This window comes from Balaenoptera borealis, assembly GCF_965194805.1.
Source record: "Balaenoptera borealis genome assembly, chromosome: 6".
Classification (NCBI taxonomy): Eukaryota; Metazoa; Chordata; class Mammalia; order Artiodactyla; family Balaenopteridae; genus Balaenoptera; species Balaenoptera borealis.
In genome coordinates this window covers 56,152,198-56,174,149 of record NC_138863.1, presented here as the reverse complement: position 1 = coordinate 56,174,149, position 21,952 = coordinate 56,152,198, and the positions used below count along the sequence as shown (strand labels likewise).

The window sequence follows — 21,952 nt, the reverse complement described above, 5'->3', positions numbered from 1 at the left end:
TAACTGAATCACTTTACTGTACAGCATCAACTATACTTCAATTAAAAGAAAAAAAAAGGAAGCCATTTTGACCTAAGCCATTTTGTGATCTAAGCCTGGCCACAATGCTTGCCCTTGAATAGGTCTCAGTAATTAATGATCTTAAAGGAAGTGAGGGAATGCAGGAACAAAGGAAAAGCAGTCAAGAAGCAATAGTACAGTGTTAAAACAGAGCCCCAGTTCCTTCTCAAGGGATATAGGTAACAATCTGATATATATCTTTGAGTTCTGCAGGAACTAAGGCCCCAACCCAGGTGGAGGATGAAATGATGATGTTGAACTTTTTTGGCCCTCGTGACTTCAATCAACTAAAACTGGGACTCTGTCAACCCTTGCCCCAATTCTATGCTGAATTATCCTCTGTTCTAGCCCCTTCACGAATATGCATGTACCCTTCACTTAAAACTTCCCCAGTTTTGCTATTTGGGGAGATACTGCTTTGGGAAAGATCCCCAGTGTTCTCTTTACTTGTTGCAAGTAATAAATTCTTCCTTCTCCTGATTTTTGACTTGGTTGTGTTTTTTGACTTGACACCTACCAAGAGGCAAACCCAGTTTTCGGGTAACAATATTGCCAAAATTAATTTTAAAACATCTCTATTTAACTGGTTTAGAATTAAATACTTATAAATTCAGTATTCCTAAAGTTCTCAGAAATATGATGAAAACTAACCCAAATGTTTTTCAAGTTTCCATGATCTGGGAAAATACTGAGTATTAAAGTTAATTTAAACTTGTTGGTTTAATAAAAATAGACATGTCTTAGAGTTATTAGCATTAAATACAAAATTTTTATTCTACCTGGGTTTACTAATCAAATAAGCTCATTTTGAAACCCAGCAGGACCCTGTGGGGCTCCTGGGCACAGAAGCCTTTCTGTCCCGTTCTCGTTTGTAGGGAACAGACTCCAGCCTCATGACCTTCCCTGAATTCCAAAGGGCAGATTCAACTGGTTGCTAGTTGGGGAAGGGAGGGGATGCAGAGACAAGGGAGGAGCAGACAAGAAACCACCTGAGGCAAGATTAAAGGAACCAGAGAAGCTCGTCAAGATTAGGAGACCACCTGAGATGAGATTAAAGGGGTGCAGGCCCTTCACACACCCCAGTCTTACCAGCAAACCCACCCTTGAACCATTGCTATAAAAACTCACCAATTCCTCCCGGGTTGGGACACACAGTGTTTCAGGGCAGGAGTCTGCTGTGTCCCTCTTTGCCTGGCAAAGAAATAAAGTTATTCTTTTCTACTTCACCCAAAACTCTGTCTGTGAGATTCGATTTGGCCCTGGTGCACAGAGGCTAATGTTTTGGCATCAAATTTATCCTTGTTACAAAATTCGCTAGCAAAAAAAAAAAAATGTGGTATGACAAAATTTTCATATCACAACTGTTGAAAACTAATACATTAAATAGATATAAGATAAGAGTTTTTAGGTATAATAATTCTGTCTTTTGTAGGTGTACTAAAAATAGCTTCCAGGGCTTCCCTGGTGGCGCAGTTGTTAAGAATCTGCCTGCCAACGCAGGGGACATGGATTCAAGCCTTGTTCCAAGAAGACCCCACATGCTGCAGAGCAACTAAGCCTGTGTGCCACAACTACTGAGCCTGCGCTCTAGAGCCTGAGAGCCACAACTACTGAAGCCTGCACATCACAACTACTGAAGCCTGTGCGCCTAGAGCCCGTGCTCTGCAACAAGAGAAGCCCCAGCAATGAGAAGCCCATGCACTGCAATGAAGAGTAGCCCCCACTCACCACAACTAGAGAAAGCCCACACGCAGCAATGAAGAACCAACCCAGCCAAAAATAAATAAATAAATTAATTAATTAAAAAAAAAAAAACAGCTTCCGAAATCTTTTGGTAACTTGAAACTGTACAGTTTTGCTAAGTTAAATTATATGATGTAAATTTATTAAATAGCTAGATCATTTCCAAATAAGACAAAGTATGGTACATTAATTATTGAACATAGGTTTATCTACTTTTGGCTTCCTATTACAAAGGAATTAAAAGATAAATTTGTGTTTGTTAGTAAACATGTCTTGTGCTTTGAAAAATGGTACAAGAAACATATTATGGAAATTATAAAAAAATATTAGTCTGCCAATTCACAAAAATGCTAATGTAAAAGACAGTTCATAATTGCTTCCTTAGTTTTCATTAAAAATTAAGGTTTCTAAGGGTTAAGAATTCTAATTAATATATGTAATTAATATTACTAAAAATAATAAGGGAAACAATTATGTATGCAAGGAAAATAAAATGCATTTTTGGGTAAGAAAATTATGAGGTATGGAGATGCATTTTTTTTTTTTTTTTACATGGATGACCACAACAAAAGCAACAATGATTGCAATTACCAAACATGAAACACACTCATACTATGTCATAATATTGACATTCAGTCCAGTAATCCTTCACTGTAACAGCTCCTTTACTTTGCAGTGAAAATTGATTTGTATATTCTTTGCCTCTGAGTCCTTGTGGGATTTTTTTTTTTTTTTTTAATTCAGACAGTAAGTCACACAAATTATACTCATCCTCACCAGTTCACTCAGTCCCATGTAATTAATTTTTTTTTTCCTCTTGATCTTTTGTTAGCACTTTTATGAGTTCATCAGTTTTTCATTAGAGTTCTGAAAATGCTTATTCATTCAGTTCAGCAGTATAGTCAGTTACCAAAAACCTGTACTTGTCAGAGTCTTTTCCAAGAATTTCTTGAAGATGAAACCCTTTTATAGGAATATATTTGCAAAATCATCAGAGTACACCCAGAACTGTCTGTAAATGACAAAAGACTTAAAAATGACCACGGTTAAAGATTTGATGAAAGTTCATAATAATGCAGTTGACAAGAAAATTAGTTATTTCTGAGATATACATTTTAAAGTAATAACTAGGATTATTACTTATAACATTATACCAGAACATATAAGATTTTTAGAAATTTCATGCAATGTGTGAAACATTTATATTAACATATTTCCATACATATTTCCATACAAATACAAATATAAGATTTTTAGAAATTTCATGTAATGTCTGAAACATTTATATTAACATATTTCCATACAAATACAAATATAAGATTTTTAGAAATTTCATGTAATGTCTGAAACATTTATATTAACATATTTCCATACAAATAACCCAATGAAAGTTTAGTATTAGTTGTTTTGTTTGTTTTTTTATACTGCAGGTTCTTATTAGGCATCAATTTTATACACATCAGTGTATACATGTCAATCCCAATCGCCCAATTCAGCACACCACCATCCCCACCTCACCGCAGTTTTCCCCCCTTGGTGTCCATATGTCCATTCTCTACATCTGTGTCTCAACTTCTGCCCTGCAAACTGGCTCATCTGTACCATTTTTCTAGGTTCCACATACATGCATTAATATACGATATTTGTTTTTCTCTTTCTGACTTACTTCACTCTGTATGACAGTCTCTAGATCCATCCACGTCTCAACAAATGACTCAATTTCGTTCCTTTTTATGGCTGAGTAATATTCCATTGTATATATGTACCACAACTTCTTTATCCATTCGTCTGTTGATGGGCATTTAGGTTGCTTCCATGACCTGGCTATTGTAAATAGTGCTGCAATGAACATTCGGGTGCATGTGTCTTTTTGAATTACGGTTTTCTCTGGGTATATGCCCAGTAGTGGGATTGCTGGGTCATATGGTAATTCTATTTTTAGTTTTTTAAGGAACCTCCATATTGTTCTCCATAGTGGCTGTATCAATTTACATTCCCACCAACAGTGCAAGAGGGTTCCCTTTTCTCCACACCCTCTCCAGCATTTGTTGTTTGTAGATTTTCTGATGATGCCCATTCTAACAGGAGTGAGGTGATACCTCATTGTAGTTTTGATTTGCATTTCTCTAATAATTAGTGATGTTGAGCATCTTTTCATGTGCTTCGTGGCCGTCTGTATGTCTTCTTTGGAGAAATGTCTGTTTAGGTCTTCTGCCCATTTTTGGATTGGGGCGTTTGTTTCTTTGATATTGAGCTGAATGAGCTGTTTATATATTTTGGAGATTAATCCTTTGTCCGTTGATTCATTTGCAAATATTTTCTCCCATTCTGAGGGTTGTCTTTTTGTCTTGTTTATGGTTTCCTTTGCTGTGCAAAAGCTTTGAAGTTTCATTAGGTCCCACTTGTTTATTTTTGTTTTTATTTCCATTACTCTAGGAGGTGGATCAAAAAAGATCTTGCTATGATTTATGTCAAAGAGTGTTCTTCCTATGTTTTCCTCTAAGAGTTTTATAGTGTCCAGTTTTATATTTAGGTCTCTAATCCATTTTGAGTTTATTTTTGTGTATGGTGTTAGGGAGTATTCTAATTTCATTGTTTAACATGTAGCTGTCCAGTTTTCCCAGCACCACTTATTGAAGAGACTGTCTTTTCTCCATTGTATATCTTTGCCTCCTTTGTCATAGATTAGTTGACCATAGGTGCGTGGGTTAATCTCTGGGCTTTCTATCTTGTTCCATTGATCTATGTTTCTGTTTTTGTGCCAGTACCATATTGTCTTGATTACTGTAGCTTTGTAGTATAGTCTGAAGTCTGGGAGTCTGATTCCTCCAGCTCCATTTTTTTGCCTCAAGACTGCTTTGGCTATTCGGGGTCTTTTGTGTCTCCATACAAATTTTAAGATGATTTGTTCTAGCTCCGTAAAAAATGCCATTGGTAATTTGATAGGGATTGCATTGAATCTGTAGATTGCTTTGGGTAGTATACTCATTTTCACAATGTTGATTCTTCCAATCCAAGAACATGGTATATCTCTCCATCTGTTGGTATCATCTTTAATTTCTTTCATCAGTGTCTTATAGTTTTCTGCATACAGGTCTTTTGTCTCCCTAGGTAGGTTTATTCCTAGGTATTTTATTCTTTTTGTTGCAATGGTAAATGGGAGTGTTTCCATAATTTCTCTTTCAGATTTTTCATCATTAGTGTATAGGAATGCAAGAGATTTCTGTGCATTAATTTTGTATCCTGCAACTTTACCATATTCATTAATTAGCTCTAGCAGTTTTCTGGTGGCAGTTTTAGGATTCTCTATGTATAGTATCATGTCATCCGCAAACAGTGACAGTTTTACTTCTTCCTTTCCAATTTGTATTCCTTTTATTTCTTTTTCTTCTCTGATTGCCGTGGCTAGGACTTCCAGAACTATGTTGAATAATAGTGGTGAGAGTGGACATCCTTGTCTCGTTCCTGATCTTAGAGGAAATGCGTTCAGTTTTTCACCATTGAGAATGATGTTTGCTGTGGGTTTGTCATATATGGCCTTTATTATGTTGAGGTAGGTTCCCTCTATGCCCACTTTCTGGAGAGTTTTTATCAGAAATGGGTGTTGAATTTTGTCAAAAGCTTTTTCTGCATCTATTGAGATGATCATATGGTTTTTATTCTTCAATTTGTTAATATGGTGTATCACATTGATTGATTTGCGTATATTGAAGAATCCTTGCATCCCTGGGATAAATCCCACTTGATCGTGGTGTATGATCCTTTTAATCTGTTGTTGGATTCTGTTTGCTAGTATTTTGCTGAGGATTTTTGCATCTATATTCATCAGTGATATTGGTCTGTAATTTTCTTTTTTTGTAGTGTCTTTGTCTGGTTTTGGTATCAGGGTGATGGTGGCCTCATAGAATGAGTTTGGGAGTGTTCCTTCCTCTGCAATTTTTTGGAAGAGTTTGAGAAGGATGGGTGTTAGCTCTTCTCTAAATGTTTGATAGAATTCACCTGTGAAGCCATCTGGTCCTGGACTTTTGTTTGTTGGAAGATTTTTAATCACAGTTTCAATTTCATTACTTGTGATTGGTCTGTTCATATTTTCTGTTTCTTCCTGATTCAGTCTTGGAAGGTTATACCTTTCTAAGAATTTGTCCATTTCTTCCAGGTTGTCCATTTTATTGGCATAGAGTCGCTTGTAGTAGTCTCTTAGGATGCTTTGTATTTCTGCGGTGTCTGTTGTAACGTCTCCTTTTTCATTACTGATTTTATTGATTTGAGTCCTCTCCCTCTTTTTCTTGATGAGTCTGGCTAATGGCTTATCAATTTTGTTTATCTTCTCAAAGAACCAACTTTTAGTTTTATTGATCTTTGCTATTGTTTTCTTTGTTTCTATTTCATTTATTTCTGCTCTGATCTTTATGATTTCTTTCCTTCTGCTAACTTTGGGTTTTGTTTGTTCTTCTTTCTCTAGTTTCTTTAGGTGTAAGGTTAGATTGTTTACTTGAGATTTTTCTTGTTTCTTTAGGTAGGCTTGTATAGCTATAAACTTCCCTCTTAGAACCGCTTTTGCTGCATCCCATAGGTTTTGGGTCGTTGTGTTTTCATTGTCATTTGTGTCTAGGTATTTTTTTATTTCCTCTTTGATTTCTTCAGTGATCTCTTGGTTATTTAGTAACGTATTGTTTAGCCTCCATGTGTTTGTCTTTTTTACGTTTTTTTCCCTGTAATTCATTTCTAATCTCATAGCGTTGTGGTCAGAAAAGATGCTTGATATGATTTCAATTTTCTTCAATTTACTGAGGCTTGATTTGTGACCCACGACGTGATCTATCCTGGAGAATGTTCCGTGCGCACTTGAGAAGAACGTGTAATCTGCTGTTTTTGGATGGAATGTCCTATATATATCAATTAAATCTAACTGGTCTATTGTGTCATTTAAAGCTTCTGTTTCCTTATTTATTTTCATTTTGGATGATCTGTCCATTGGTGTAAGTGGAGTGTTAAAGTCCCCCATTATTATTGTGTTACTGTCGATTTCCTCTTTTATAGCTGTTAGCAGTTGCCTTATGTATTGAGGTGCTCCTATGTTGGGTGCATATATATTTATAATTGTTATATCTTCTTCATGGATTGATCCCTGGATCATTATGTAGTGTCCTTCCTTGTCTCTTTTAACATTCTTTATTTTAAAGTCTACTTTATCTGATATGAGTATAGCTACACCAGCTTTCTTTTGATTTCCATTTGCATGGAATATCTTTTTCCATCCCCTCACTTTCAGTCTGTATGTGTCCCTAGGTCTAAAGTGGGTCTTTTGTAGACAGCATATATATGGGTCTTGCTTTTGTATCCATTCAGCCAGTCTATGTCTTTTGGTTGGGGCATTTAATCCATTCACATTTAAGGTAATTATCGATATGTATGTTCCTATGACCATTTTCTTAATTGTTTTCGGTTTGTTTTGTAGGTCCTTTTCTTCTCTTGTGTTTCCCTCTCAGAGAAGTTCCTTTAGCATTTGTTGAAGAGCTGGTTTGGTGGTGCTGAATTCTCTTAGCTTTTGCTTGTCTGTAAAGCTTTTGATTTCTCCATCAAATCTAAATGAGATCCTTGCCGGGTAGAGTAATCTTGGTTGTAGGTTCTTCCCTTTCATCACTTTAAGTATATCATGCCACTCCCTTCTGGCTTGCAGAGTTTCTGCTGAGAAATCAGCTGTTAACCGTATGGGAGTTCCCTTGTATGTTATTTGTCGTTTTTCCCTTGCTGCTTTCAATAATTTTTCTTTGTCTTTAATTTTTGCCACTTTGATTACTATGTGTCTCGGCGTGTTTCTCCTTGGGTTTATTCTGTATGGGACTCTCTGCGCTTCCTGGACTTGGGTGGCTATTTCCTTTCCCATGTTAGGGAAGTTTTCGACTATAATCTCTTCAAATATTTTCTCTGGTCCTTTCTCTCTCTCTTCTCCTTCTGGGACCCCTATAATGTGAATGTTGTTGCGTTTAATGTTGTTCCAGAGGTCTCTTAGGCTGTCTTCATTTCTTTTCATTCTTTTTTCTTTAGTCTGTTCCGCAGCAGTGAATTCCACCATTCTGTCTTCCAGGTCACTTATCCGTTCTTCTGCCTCAGTTATTCTGCTATTGATTCCTTCTAGTGTAGTTTTCATTTCAGTTATTGTATTGGTCATCTCTGTTTGTTTGTTCTTTAATTCTTCTAGGTCTTTGTTAATCATTTCTTGCATCTTCTCAATCTTTGCCTCCATTCTTATTCCGAGGTCCTGGATCATCTTCACTATCATTATTCTGAATTCTTTTTCTGGAAGGTTGCCTATCTCCACTTCATTTAGTTGTTTTTCTGGGGTTTTTTCTTGTTCCTTCATCTGGTACATAGCCCTCTGCCTTTTCATCTTCTCTATCTTTCTGTAACTGTGGTTTTTGGTCCACAGGCTGCAGGATTGTAGTTTTTCTTGCTTCTGCTGTCTGCCCTCTGGTGGTTGAGGCTATCTAAGAGGCTTGATGGGAGGCTCTGGTGGTGGGTAGAGCTGACTGTTGCTGTGGCGGTCAGAGCTCAGTAAAACCTTAATCCACTTGACTGTTGATGGGTGGGGCTGGGTTCCCTCCCTGTTGGTTGTTTTGCCTGAGGCAATCCAACACTGGAGCCTACCCGTGCTCTTTGGTGGGGTTAATGGCAGTCTCTGGGAGGGCTCACGCCAAGGAGAACTTCCCAGAACCTCTGCTGCCAGTGTCCTTATCCCCACGGTGAAACAGAGCCACCACTCGCCTCTGCAGGAGACCCCCCAACACCAGCAGGTAGGCCTGGTTCAGTCTCCCCCAGGGTCACTGCTCCTTCCCCTGGGTCCCGATGCACACATTACTTTGTGTGTGCCCTCCAAGAGTGGGGTCTCTGTTTCCCCCAGTCCTGTCAAAGTCCTGTAATCAATTCCCACTAGGCTTCAAAGTCTGATTCTCTAGGAATTCCTCCTCCCGTAGCCGGACCCCCAGGTTGGGAAGCCTGACGTGGGGCTCAGAACCTTCACTCCAGTGGGTGGACTTCTGTGGTATAAGTGTTCGCCAGTCTGTGAGCCACCCACCCAGCAGTTATGGGATTTGATTTTACTCTGATTGCGCCCCTCCTACCGTCTCACTGTGGCTTCTCCTCTGTCCTTGGACGTGGGGTATCCTCCTTGGTGAAGTCCAGGGGCTTCCTGTCAATGATTGTCCAGCAGCCAGATGTGATTCTGGTGCTCTCGCAAGAGGGAGTGAGAGCACGTCCTTCTACTCCGCCATCTTGGTTAATCTGGAGATGCATTTTTATTGAGGGAAAACAAAGTGATTTTGTCCTAAAATACAGCTGGTATTCCAGAATGAGAAAGAGGAAAATAAAGGACAAACTCTGGACATAGAAAGTTGTAAAAGGTTTATGAAAAAAGAAATCTTGGAAAAGAAATTTTGTGTATGATCAAGCTGGATAAGATTGAATTGATTCACTATAAGGATTTTAGAAATAAGCTTTAACATCAATAGTGTATTTATGTAAAACTAAAACCTAGATTTTTTTCTGCCAAAAAACCAAAAAATTTTGAACTATTGGTCTGCTCCTGATAAGATGTTATGAAAATTTTTTGCCTAGAAAGCAAAGATTTTAGGTCTTACCAACTGTGCTTCACACTGTGTCCATCAGGTCTTTGTTTGCTTAAAATTGAATCTTCTTAATATTAATATTACAAGAGTTGAATTTTATTTACAATTATTTAACTTTTTGTATTTACTTACAATGTCTTTAATTGTCACCTTGGTTAAATGGATATCTAAGTATTGTTTCATAGTGATCTATTTTCCTATTTGATCAAGTGTTTTAAAGCCTTTTAATATTTTTGACAAACTTCAATCAAATACTAGATGAACTCGCTCTCTCTTTTTACCTTGAACTAACTTTAAAATTTCCTAGGGGGTCCCTGGGATTTGCTGGATTTGCTCTCTCTCTTTATAAAAGAGAGATATTAAACTAATTTGGCTTATTTGATACATTAAATTACATGAGGAGCCTTGTCAAATAAGAAGTAATACTAGGCCTTCTTTATGTTGTGTGTGAATAGGCATATATTATAAATGTTCCAGAAATTATGTGAAATTCCTAAAAATCTGATATGTTTTGTGTAATGTCATCATAATGTCAGTTATCTTAAAATGTCGTACATCACAAAAATAACTATACTTCCTTATCAAATGAACTCTAATAATGGGCATTTTAAGTCTTTTATTATTTATAGACAGTTATTGTCTTACTCAGATGTTTTTACAAAATCTGCCTGCAAATGTGTTTCATCTTCAGAAAAAATTATGGAAAGGAATCTAACAAGTACTCTAGAATAAAAGAATTTACAGAACCCTAATGGAGAAACTTATGGCTTCATAAACTTCTAACAAAAGATGAAGAGCCACAAGAATTAATCACATGGGAATGAATGAACTGATGAAGATGATTATAATTCTTTTTTTTTTTTTTAATTATTTGATTTTGGCTGCGTTGGGTCTTCGTTGCTGCACGTGGGCTTTCTCTAGTTGCGGCGAGCGGGGGCTACTCTTCGTTGCGGTGCGTGGACCATTCATTGCAGTGGCTTCTCTTGTTGGGGAGCATGGGTTCTAGGGCAGGAGCGCTCAATAGCTGTGGCTCGCGGGCTCTAGAGCGCAGGCTCAGGAGTCGTGGCGCACGGGCTTAGTTGCTCCGCGGCATGTGGGATCTTCCCGGACCAGGGCTCAAACCCCTGTTCCCTGCATTGGCAGGCGGATTCTTAACCACTTCGCCACCAGGGAAGTCCCGATTATAATTCTTTATGACTTTTTTGTTCGAAAGATTACTGATTTTTTAAAAAATGTTTGACTTTTCAGATTTAAGGAAATCTTTGTCTCATTTCTCTTAAGCTATCAACAATTTGGTAAGATATGCCTTTGTGAATAAAGATGAAACTTTTACTTTTTCTCCCAAACTGATTCCTCCAGAATTCAGAAACTCTCAGTAAGTATTCTTATTTCCATGGCAACTTAGCTATTTGCACAAGTTCAATAGGAATCTCTTCTCCTTGTAACAGAATACAATTGGAAACTGGTTATATTACCAAGGCTTTGACTGTAATGCCATATTTGAGAGAGTCATGGATAGACTCAGATTTGATCAGATGGCTTTAAGGAAATGAGAATTGACTTTATGGAGCCAATAAAGCACCTTAAAAAAACTACCTGCTATGTTGCTTACAGGGTTCTCAACAGCCTTAATGAGGTAATGAAGGTAACTTCCTGGCAGGTACAGGAACCTCAGGATATTTGGGGGATTTCAAGAAGAAAGAATTTCACCCAAATCTGTAGGTATTGTGTGCAAGTCTGAGGATATGTTCTTGGTTTGGCTTTCTAGACTTAAGAGGACTTTAAACATTCAGTCTGAGATTCCTTACAAAAAGTTCCAACAAAGCAGATTGAAAAGAGCCTATAAGAGCAATTGCTATTCTTGCTACACTTATGTGATTATCAGGCCAAGTTTATTGAATCTAGACTTACTTTGCAAACAAATTACTCTTCATTTGACTTTCTTTGTAACAATGGGGGTAATTTTAAAGAGAAAAACTATGTTTCACTATGTTTCAATAATACACCTTTGTGGATATTAGATTCTAGTGCTGTTTATTTTTTTTTCTTTTTAAATTTTATTTTATTTTTTTATACTGCAGATTCTTATTAGTTATCAATTTTATACACATCAGTGTATACATGTCAATCCCAATCGCCCAATTCAGCACACAACCAAACCCACCCCCCCGTGGCTTTTCCCCCTTGGTGTCCATACGTTTGTTCTCTACATCTGTCTCTCAACTTCTGCCCTACAAACCAGTTCATCTGTACCATTTTTCTAGGTTCCACATACATGCGTTAATACACGATATTTTTTTTTCTCTTTCTGACTTACTTCACTCTGTATGACAGTCTCTAGATCCATACACGTCTCAACAAATCACTCAATTTCGTTCCTTTTTATGGCTGAGTAATATTGCATTGTATATATGTGCCACATCTTCTTAATCCATTCATCTGTCGATGGGCATTTAGGTTGCTTCCGTGACCTAGCTATTGTAAATAGTGCTTCAGTGAACATTGGGGTGCATGTGTCTTTTTGAATTATGGTTTTCTCTGGGTATATGCCCAGTAGTGGGACTGCTGGGTCATATGGTAATTCTAGTTTTAGTTTTTAAGGAACCTCCATACTGTTCTCCATAGTGGCTCTATCAATTTACATTCCCACCAACAGTGCAAGAGGGTTCCCATTTCTCCACACCCTCTCCAGCATTTGTTGTTTGTAGATTTTCTGATGATGCCCATTCTAACTGGTGTGAGGTGATACCTCATTGTAGTTTTGATTTGCATTTCTCTAATAATTAGTGATGTTGAGCAGCTTTTCATGTGCTTCGTGGCCATCTGTATGTCTTCTTTGGAGAAATGTCTATTTAGGTCTTCTGCCCATTTTTTGATTGGGTTGTTTGTTTCTTTAACATTGAGCTGCATGAGCTGTTTATATATTTTGGAGATTAATCCTTTGTCCGTTGACTCGTTTGCAAGTATTTTTCCCATTCTGAGGGTTGTCTTTTCATCTTCTTATGGTTTCCTTTGCTGTGCAAAAGCTTTGAAGTTTCATTAGGTCTCATTTGTTTATTTTTGTTTTTATTTCCATTACTCTAGAAGGTGGATCAAGAAACATCTTGCTGTGATTGATGTCAAAGAGTGTTCTTCCTATGTTTTCCTCTAAGAGTTTTATAGTGTCCAGTCTTATATTTAGGTTTCAAACCCATTTTGAGATTATTTTTGTGTATGGTGTTAGGGAGTGTTCTAATTTCATTCTTTTACATGTAGCTGTCCAGTTTTCCCAGCACCACTTATTGAATAGACTGTCTTTTCTCCATTGTATATCCTTGCCTCCTTTGTCATAGATTAGTTGACCAGAGGTGCGTGGGTTTATCTCTGGGCTTTCTATCTTGTTCCATAGATCTATGTTTCTCTTTTTCTGCCAGTACCATATTGTCTTGATTACTGTAGCTTTGTAGTATAGTCTGAGGTCAGGGAGTCTGATTCCTCCAGCTCCGTTTTTCTCCCTCAAGACTGCTTTGGCTATTTGGGGTCTTTTGTGTCTCCATACAAATTTTAAGAATTTTTGTTCTAGTTCTGTAAAAAATGCCATTGGTAATTTGATAGGGATTGCATTGAATCTGTAGATTGCTTTGGGTAGTATAGTCATTTTCACAATATTGAATCTTCCAATCCAAGAACATGGTATATCTCTCCATCTGTTGGTATCATCTTTAATTTCTTTCATCAGTGTCTTATAGTTTTCTGCATACAGGTCTTTTGTCTCCCTAGGTAGGTTTATTCCTAGGTATTTTATTCTTTTTGTTGCAATGGTAAATGGGAGTGTTTCCTTAATTTCTCTTTCAGATTTTTCATCATTAGTGTATAGGAATGCAAGAGATTTCTGTGCATTAATTTTGTATCCTGCAAGTTTACCAGATTCATTAGTTAGCTCTAGCAGTTTTCTGGTGGCAGTTTTAGGATTCTCTATGTATAGTATCATATCATCTGCAAACAGTGACAGTTTTACTTCTTCTTTTCCAATTTGTATTCCTTTTATTTCTTTTTCTTCTCTGATTGCTGTGGCTAGGACTTCGAAAACTATGTTGAATAATAGTGGTGAGAGTGGACATCCTTGTCTTGTTCCTGATCCTGGAGGAAATGCTTTCAGTTTTTCACCATTGAGAATGATGTTTCCTGTGGGTTTGTCATATATAGCCACTATTATGTTGAGGTAGGTTCCCTCTATGCCCACTTTCTGGAGAGTTTTTATCATAAATGGGTGTTGAATTTTGTCTAAAGCTTTTGCTGCATCTATTGAGATGACCATATGGTTTTTATTCTTCAATTTGTTAATATGGTGTATCATATTGATTGATTTGCGTATTTTGAAGAATCCTTGCATCCCTGGGATAAATCCCACTTGATCATGGTGTATGATCCTTTTAATGTGTTGTTGGATTCTGTTTGCTAGTATTTTGTTGAGGATTTTTGCATCTATATTCATCAGTGATATTCCTTTGTTTGCAGTATCTTTGTCTGGTTTTGGTGTCAGGGTGATGGTGGCCTCATAGAATGAGTTTGGGAGTGTTCCTTCCTCTGCAATTTTTTGAAAGAGTTTGAGAAGGATGGGTGTTAGCTCTTCTCTAAATGTTTGATAGAATTCACCTGTGAAGCCATCTGGTCCTGGACTTTTGTTTGTTGGAAGATTTTTAATCACAGTTTCAATTTCATTACTTGTGATTGGTCTGTTCATATTTTCTATTTCTTCCTGGTTCAGCCTTGGAAGGTTATACCTTTCTAAGAATTTGTCCATTTCTTCTAGGTTGTCCATTTTGTTGGTATGGAGTTGCTTGTAGTAGTCTCTTAGGATGCTTTGTATTTCTGCAGTGTCTGTTGTAACTTCTCCTTTTTCATTTCTCATTTTATTGATTTGAGTCCTCTCCCTCTTTTTCTTGATGAGTCTGGCTAAGGGTTTAACAATTTTGTTTATCTTCTCAAAGAACCAGCTTTTAGTTTTATTGATCTTTGCTATTGTTTTCTTTGTTTCTATTTCATTCATTTCTGCTCTGATCTTTATGATTTCTTTCCTTCTACTAACTTTGGGTTTTGTTTGTTCTTCTTTCACTCGTTCCTTTAGGTGTAAGGTTAGATTGTTTATTTGAGATTTTTCTTGTTTCTTGAGGTAGGCTTGTATAGCTATAAACTTCCCTCTTAGAACTGCTTTTGCTGCATCCCATAGGTTTTGGATCATTGTGTTTTTGTTGTCATTTGTCTCTAGGTATTTTTTGATTTCCTCTTTGATTTCTTCAGTGATCTCTTGGTTATTTAGTAACGTATTGTTTAGCCTCCATGTGTTTGTCTTTTTTACGTTTTTTTCCCTGTAATTGATTTCTAATCTCATAGCGTTGTGGTCAGAAAAGATGCTTGATATGATTTCAATTTTCTTAAATTTACTGAGGCTTGATTTGTGACCCACGACGTGATCTATCCTGGAGAATGTTCCGTGTGCACTTGAGAAGAAAGTGCAATCTGCTGTTTTTGGTTGGAATGTCCTATAAATATCAATTAAATCTATCTGGTCTATTGTGTCATTTAAAGCTTCTGTTTCCTTATTTATTTTCATTTTGGCTGATCTGTCCATTGGTGTAAGTGGGGTGTTAAAGTCCCCCACTATTATTGTGTTACTGTCGATTTCCTCTTTTATAGCTGTTAGCAGTTGCCTTATGTATTGAGGTGCTCCTATGGTGGGTGCATATATATTTATAATTGTTATATCTTCTTCTTGGATTGATCCCTTGATCATTATGTAGTGTCCTTCCTTGTCTCTTGTAACATTCTTTATTTTAAAGTCTATTTTATCTGATATGAGTATTGCTACTCCAGCTTTCTTTTGATTTCCATTTGCATGGAATATCTTTTTCCATCCCCTCACGTTCAGTCTGTATGTGTCCCTAGGTCTGAACTGGGTCTCTTGTAGACAGCATATATATGGGTCTTGTTTTTGTATCCATTCAGCGAGCCTGTGTCTTTTGGTTGGCGCATTTAATCCATTCACATTTAAGGTAATTATCGATATGTATGTTCCTATGACCATTTTCTTAATTGCTTTGGGTTTGCTTTTGTAGGTCCTTTTCTTCTCTTGTGTTTCCCTCTCAGAGAAGTCCCTTTAGCATTTGTTGAAGAGCTGGTTTGGTGGTGCTGAATTCTCTTAGCTTTTGCTTGTCTGTAAAGCTTTTGATTTCTCCATCAAATCTGAATGAGATCCTTGCCAGGTTGAGTAATCTTGGTTGTAGGTTCCTCCCTTTCATCACTTTAAGTATATCATGCCACTCCCTTCTGGCTTGTAGAGTTTCTGCTGAGAAATCAGCTGTTAACCTATGGGAGTTCCCTTGTATGTTATTTGTCATTTTTCCCTCGCTGCTTTCAATAATTTTTCTTTGTCTTTAATTTCTGCCAATTTGATTACTATGTGTCTTGGCGTGTTTCTCCTTGGGTTTATCCTGTATGGGACTCTCTGCGCTTCCTGGACTTGGGTGGCTATTTCCTTTCCCATGTTAGGGAAGTTTTCGACTATAATCTCTTCAAATATTTTCTCTGGTCCTTTCTCTCTCTCTTCTCCTTCTGGGACCCCTATAATGCGAATGTTGTTGCGTTTAATGTTGTCCCAGAGGTCTCTTAGGCTGTCTTCGTTTCTTTTCATTCTCTTTTCTTTATTCTGTTCCATAGCAGTGAATTCCACCATTCTGTCTTCCAGGTCACTTATCCGTTCTTCTGCCTCAGTTATTCTGCTATTGATTCCTTCTAGTGTAGTTTTCATTTAAGTTATTGTATTGTTCATCTCTGTTTGTTTGTTCTTTCATTCTTCTAGGTCTTTGTTAAACATTTCTTACATCTTCTTGATCTTTGCCTCCATTCTTTTTCTGAGGTCCTGGATCATCTTCATTATCATTATTCTGAATTCTTTTTCTGGAAGGTTGCCTATCTCCACTTCATTTAGTTGTTTTTCTGGGGTTTTATCTTGTTCCTTCATCTGGTACATAGCCCTCTGCCTTTTCATCTTGTCTATCGTTCTGTGAATGTGGTTTTTGTTCCACAGGCTGCAGGATTGTAGTTCTTACTTCTGCTGTCTGCCCTCTGGTGGATGAGGCTATCTAATCTAGTGCTGTTTATTGTCTTTTAAGACTTTTTCTTTTTTCCTACCTCTAAACTGGACTGGATCCTGAATTCTTCTAGCTTCCTCCACTATCTAGCTACAACTCTCGGAGTTAACATTTCTTAAATTTTCTCTCAACCTTCTGACTTGGAATCATAAAGGACTAAATTTGCCCTTTTTCTGAAGTCATGCAAGCTAAAGTTGGACAACTTGATATAAATTTCAGAGAAATCACAACAGCTCAAGTATAGAGAATCTTCATGCCTGTTACTGTATGGGCCACTCAAAAAGATCACCAGAGACATTCAAACTGCAAACTAGAAAAATCTATCAGATTGTCATTGCCTGCCCTCATTCCAAGTAAAATTACTTTGAGCTGGACATCTAAAAATCTTCTTGACTGGTTGCCTTTAGAACTCAGAAACTGGGATTATGGTCTGCTCCAATCATTAACCATTGTTTTTATTTTATTTCTATAGAAATGCCTCTTATTAAATACCTGATTACTTACACCATAGGCTTAACTTTGAGAAGCCCACCTGCATCACTGCCTTCTGAAATGAGTTTAACTGAACTGCCTTATTGTCAGGACTAAGACACTGGTTCAATGGGATGGAACAGTCTACCAACTCAACTTCTAGACTATGGAACTTCTTGGGGAAGTTTCAAAGTCAGGATTGTAGGGGAACAAACTGCCACCCCAAAATGTGTCTCTTTAACTTGAGAATTATTTGGGGCTGATTATTTTTAAGAAACAGAAGACTCAGGATGTCTTTCTTTTTACTTCCCCCTTAACTGCCTAAAAGAATTTAGATAAAGCCTTGGTCCAGGAAAAGCACTATCACCAGAGATGTTTACAAAGAATATGGGCTAGGTGTGGTAGGGAAAAATCCTTGGCAGGGCCTAGAAATCAAAGTCTCTGTGTCCCATTGTCTCTGCATGGTATAACAAACAACTGTTTACCAAACATTTGTTTTTCTATCTCCCTGTGAATTGTCTTCCTCCCCTTTGAAGTCCCAAACCACTACCTACCCTCTCCTCTTTCTCTCAGATGGCATATAAGCCTCAATTGTCTATCTTGTCCTGGGGTCTCATTTTTCTCATGGGGCCCCCGTACATATGTAATTACATTTGATTTTCCCCTGTTAATCTGTCTCATTTCAATTTACTTGTTAGACCAGCCAGAAGAACCTAGAAAGGGTAGAGGGAAATTTTTTCCTCCCCCAACAGAATCAACAATACAGCATGTTCGATTTATCAGCACACTATTTTTTTTCTTTTTTTTTTTTTTTTGATATCAGTTTCATGCCCCTGGCATTTTAAACTTCTTGTCATCTGATTGAGAAAGAGCTGTGCAGCTTTAAACATGCACTATATCCTTATGTGTATTTATTGGCATTAGTTGGTTTTTATATATTTTTATAAGCTTTTCCTTTCTTCTTCTTCAGGAATTTTGGAAAACTTTCATAGGAATGAAAAAGAGAACAGGATGTTTCTATTATCTGTACTTCTTCATGTAAGTCGGAGACAATACATGATGAAATTGATAAATGGAACTGATAAGACTAAAGGACTTTCCCTAGTCACTCTTGTACTATACCTATGGAAAAAATCAATTTAGTTTAATGAATGCTTAACATTGTGTTAGATGCTGAGATATAAAGATGATTCAGATAATATATCAGTTCAGTCCCTGTCCTCAGGGAGTTCAGTAGGTTAGGTAGATGGGTATCAAACAACTATGATAAAAAGCCAGAACATAACTGCCAAATGGGTAAAAGCAAAATGCTTTGGCAAGAGGAGAGAAACTCTGACAAGAACAGGCAGGCTGTCAGAGGGAAAGTGGCATGTGATTGGGCCCTTAAGGGATCTTACTTCAACTGACTGAGAATCAGTAGACTTGTCACCCAAAACTGTTGGTGGTTTCAGTATATAAAGGAAATGGGAAAGGACAGCATGTGTTCTGAAAACACTGGTGTGGCTGCAACTGCCAGTTGCAATTCTACCTGAGAGTTCCTTTTCACCTTTTGGAAATAAAATGTAAAAGCACAGAGGACAAAAATAAGCAAGCCAAATCAAAGTTAAAAGAATAATAGAACAGAGGATACGATAAGAACAGGATGGTTTCCCTATACTGCAGAATCAGTGTGTCAGGGGAAGGGGCTGTGTGCATCTCTAGAATGCAATTGTTGCCATTTGACAAATATTTAACACCCCCCCCCCCACCCTCCGGCCCCCTCCACTTGTGCTGGGCACGGTGATAGATGCTGGGGATAAAACAGTGAACAAGACAGCCATGGTCTCTGACTTCACTAAGTTTATATTCTGACTTGGGAGACAGTCATTAAACAACAACTAATTATATAATTGCAACTGAAATAAGCATTGTGAAAGAGAAGTGTGAGATGCTAGGGGAACTTCTGATGGGGGACCTGGCTTAGTCTGGCATATTAGGTAAGTTGGCCTTAAGTGATATTTGAGCTGAGTTCTGAAGGAAAAGTAGGGGTGCAGGGGCTGGGGTTAGGGTTGAAGGCAGAAGAAACAAGGCTGGTGGTAGCACCAGTGTGGGTGGCCTGCATAGAGTGAGAAGGCTAAGGATGAGTGAAAGCCTCTTTGTGCACGGCCTTGTAGGCCTCATTGGTGATTTAAGTCTGTACCCTTGCACTCAGGGAAGCAACATATTTTTTGTTGTTGTTGTTGTTTTAACATCTTTATTGGAGTATAATTGCTTTACAATGTTGTGTTGGTTTCTGCTGTGCAACAAAGTGAATCAGCTATATGTATACATATATCTCTATATCCTCTCCGTCTTGCATCTCCCTCCCACCGTCCCTATCCCACCCCTCGAGGTGGTCACAAAGCACCCAGCTGATCTCCCTGTGCTATATAGCTGCTTCCCACTAGTTATCTATTTTACATTTGGTAGTGTAGATATGTCAATGTTATTCTCTCACTTCATCCCAGCTTACCCTTCCCACTCCCCATGTCAAGTCCATTCTCTACATCTGCATCTTTATTCCTGCCCTGCCTCTAGGTTCATCAGAACCATTTGTTTTTAGATTCCATATATATGTGTTAGCATACGGTATTTGTTTTTCTCTTTCTGACTTACATCACTCTGTATGACAGTCTCTAGGTCCATCCACATCGCTACAAGTGACCCAATTTCATTACTTTTTATGGCTGAGTAATATTGCATTGTATATATGTACCACATCTTCTTTATCCATTTATCTGTCGATGGGCATTTAGATTGCTTCCATGACCTGGTTATTGTAAATAGTGCTGCAATGAACATTGGGATGAATGTGTCTTTTTGAATTATGGTTTTCTCTGGGTAAATGCCCAGTAGTGGGATTGCTGGGTCATATGGTAATTCTAGTTTTAGTTTTCTAAGGAACCTCCATATTGTTCTCCATAGTGGCTGTATCAACTTACATTCCCACCAACAGTGCAAGAGGGTTCCCTTTTCTCCACACCCTCTCCAGCATTTGTTGTTTGTAGATTTTCTGATGATGCCCATTCTAACTGGTGTGAGGTGATAACTCATTGTAGCTTTGATTTGCATTTCTCTAATGATTAGTGATATTAAGCAGCTTTTCATGTACATCTTGGCCATCTGTATGTCTTCTTTGGAGAAATGTCTATTTAGGTCTTCTGCCCATTTTTTGATTGGGTTGTTTGTTTTTTTAATTGAGCTGCATGAGCTGTTTATATATTTTGGAGATTAATCCTTTGTCCATTGATTCGTTTGCAAATTCTGAGGGTTGTCTTTTCATCTTGTTTGTACTTTCCTTTGCTTTGCAAAAACTTGTAAGTTTCATTAGGTCTCATTTGTTTATTTTTGTTTTTATTTCCATTACTCTAGGAGGTGGGTCAAAAAAGATCTTGCTGTGATTTATGTCAAAGAGTGTTCTTCCTATGTTTTCCTCTAAGAGTTTTATATTGTCCAGTCTTACTTTTAGGTCTCTAATCCATTTTGAGTTTATTTTTGTGTATCATGTTAGGGAGTGTTCTAATTTCATTCTTTTACATGTAGCTGTCCAGTTTTCCCAGACCATTATTGACGAGACTGTCTTTTCTCCATTGTATATCCTTGTCTCCTTTGTCATAGATTAGTTGACCATAGGTGCATGGGTGGGAAGCAACATATTTTTGAAGGGTCATTCTGAGGGCGGAATGGAGAAAGGATCAAAGTGAGACAAATATAGGTGTGGAAAGGCCAGTCAGCAGGTTATAGGCCTGCCTAGAGTTTGGGCAAAGAAATGAGGGTGACTTGCACTAGGGTAGAGACAGTGGGGCTGGAGAGAGTCCAGAAGAAAGGTTGGGAGGAGGAGGGCACAATCTGAAGAGAGAGCATGGGTTGACAAGATCACATGTTCGCCTGCATGCACGTGTTCCATAGCAGTGAGAGGGATCAGATTATTTCTGTAAGCAGGAACTAGACATTATCTTAACAATTCTGCACCGTTTTTAGTTATACTCTCTTTTCCTTCACGCCATAATCCCCACACTCCCAAGCCAGGCCCAAAGTCAGACCAGAACTTCAAGAATCATTCTTTTCCTTATCCCCATTTACAGAAACTATGCAAGATTTGGCTTGTGGGGTCACACCCTCGGCTTTCTCACTCCCTTCTTAGAACCTTGTGCTCAACCTTAAACAGGAATAACAGTCAAGGATGCTAGGAAACTGTAAGGGGAAAGAGTAAACCTGTAATCAGCTAGAAAGAAAAGGAAGATGAGTAAATATGTGTTAATTGTACTGAGTCAGAAATATGTTTTGAAACAAGTCCCCCAGGCCTTCCTGTTTTGGGTGGAGATAAAGTCACTCTTTAGTTTGAGGCTCTTATCTGCTGGAAGAACACCTAGTACTAGGGTTTGGGCCTTGCAATCACTCAGTAAATATTTGTTGAATTGAATCATAATGAAGGTAAGACAGGCTGTTCTAAGATCTGGAGGGCTCTATATTCTCAGCACAATTTAGAGTCTCCAACTTCTACCGTTTCGTTATGGAAAGGAGAAGGAAATAGGGAACAGATAGCGGCTTGGTTACTGCTGGAGAAACAGGAACTTTGTGGCATATGAAGTAAGTTCTGGGCCACGAGTTCTAGTAATAACTAGTTGACCCTTGACAAGTCTCTGTCTCTGTTTTCTGTTTTAAAATAGGGGGATTATTTAACATGGGCCCCAAGTGTAATTTTTAGTCTAGGGAAAGTAAAGTCTATGGAAAGTAAAGCCCAAAATCTTATATAGATTCAGGTGGAGAAAGAAAAGAAAGCAAGTCAATTACTGAAGGCAATTAGGGAGGCTTCTCTACTCCGTTTCAATCTTAAACTGAGACAGGATCCAAATGTGTATTCTTCTCTCCGGGCTTCTGACTAGGAAGTGATTCCTATCATGT

At 37.8% G+C, this 21,952-nt stretch overlaps 1 long non-coding RNA gene across 1 annotated transcript in view; it reads right to left on the bottom strand.

Moving 5' to 3' along the window:
• LOC309630430 overlaps positions 1 to 21,952 on the bottom strand; it is a 118,798-nt gene that overhangs the window by 57,437 nt on the left and 39,409 nt on the right. The window contains exon 3 of the long non-coding RNA XR_014245661.1: positions 1,189 to 1,251. This is a non-coding gene — a long non-coding RNA (uncharacterized lncRNA). The remainder of the gene's footprint in view (positions 1 to 1,188; positions 1,252 to 21,952) is intronic.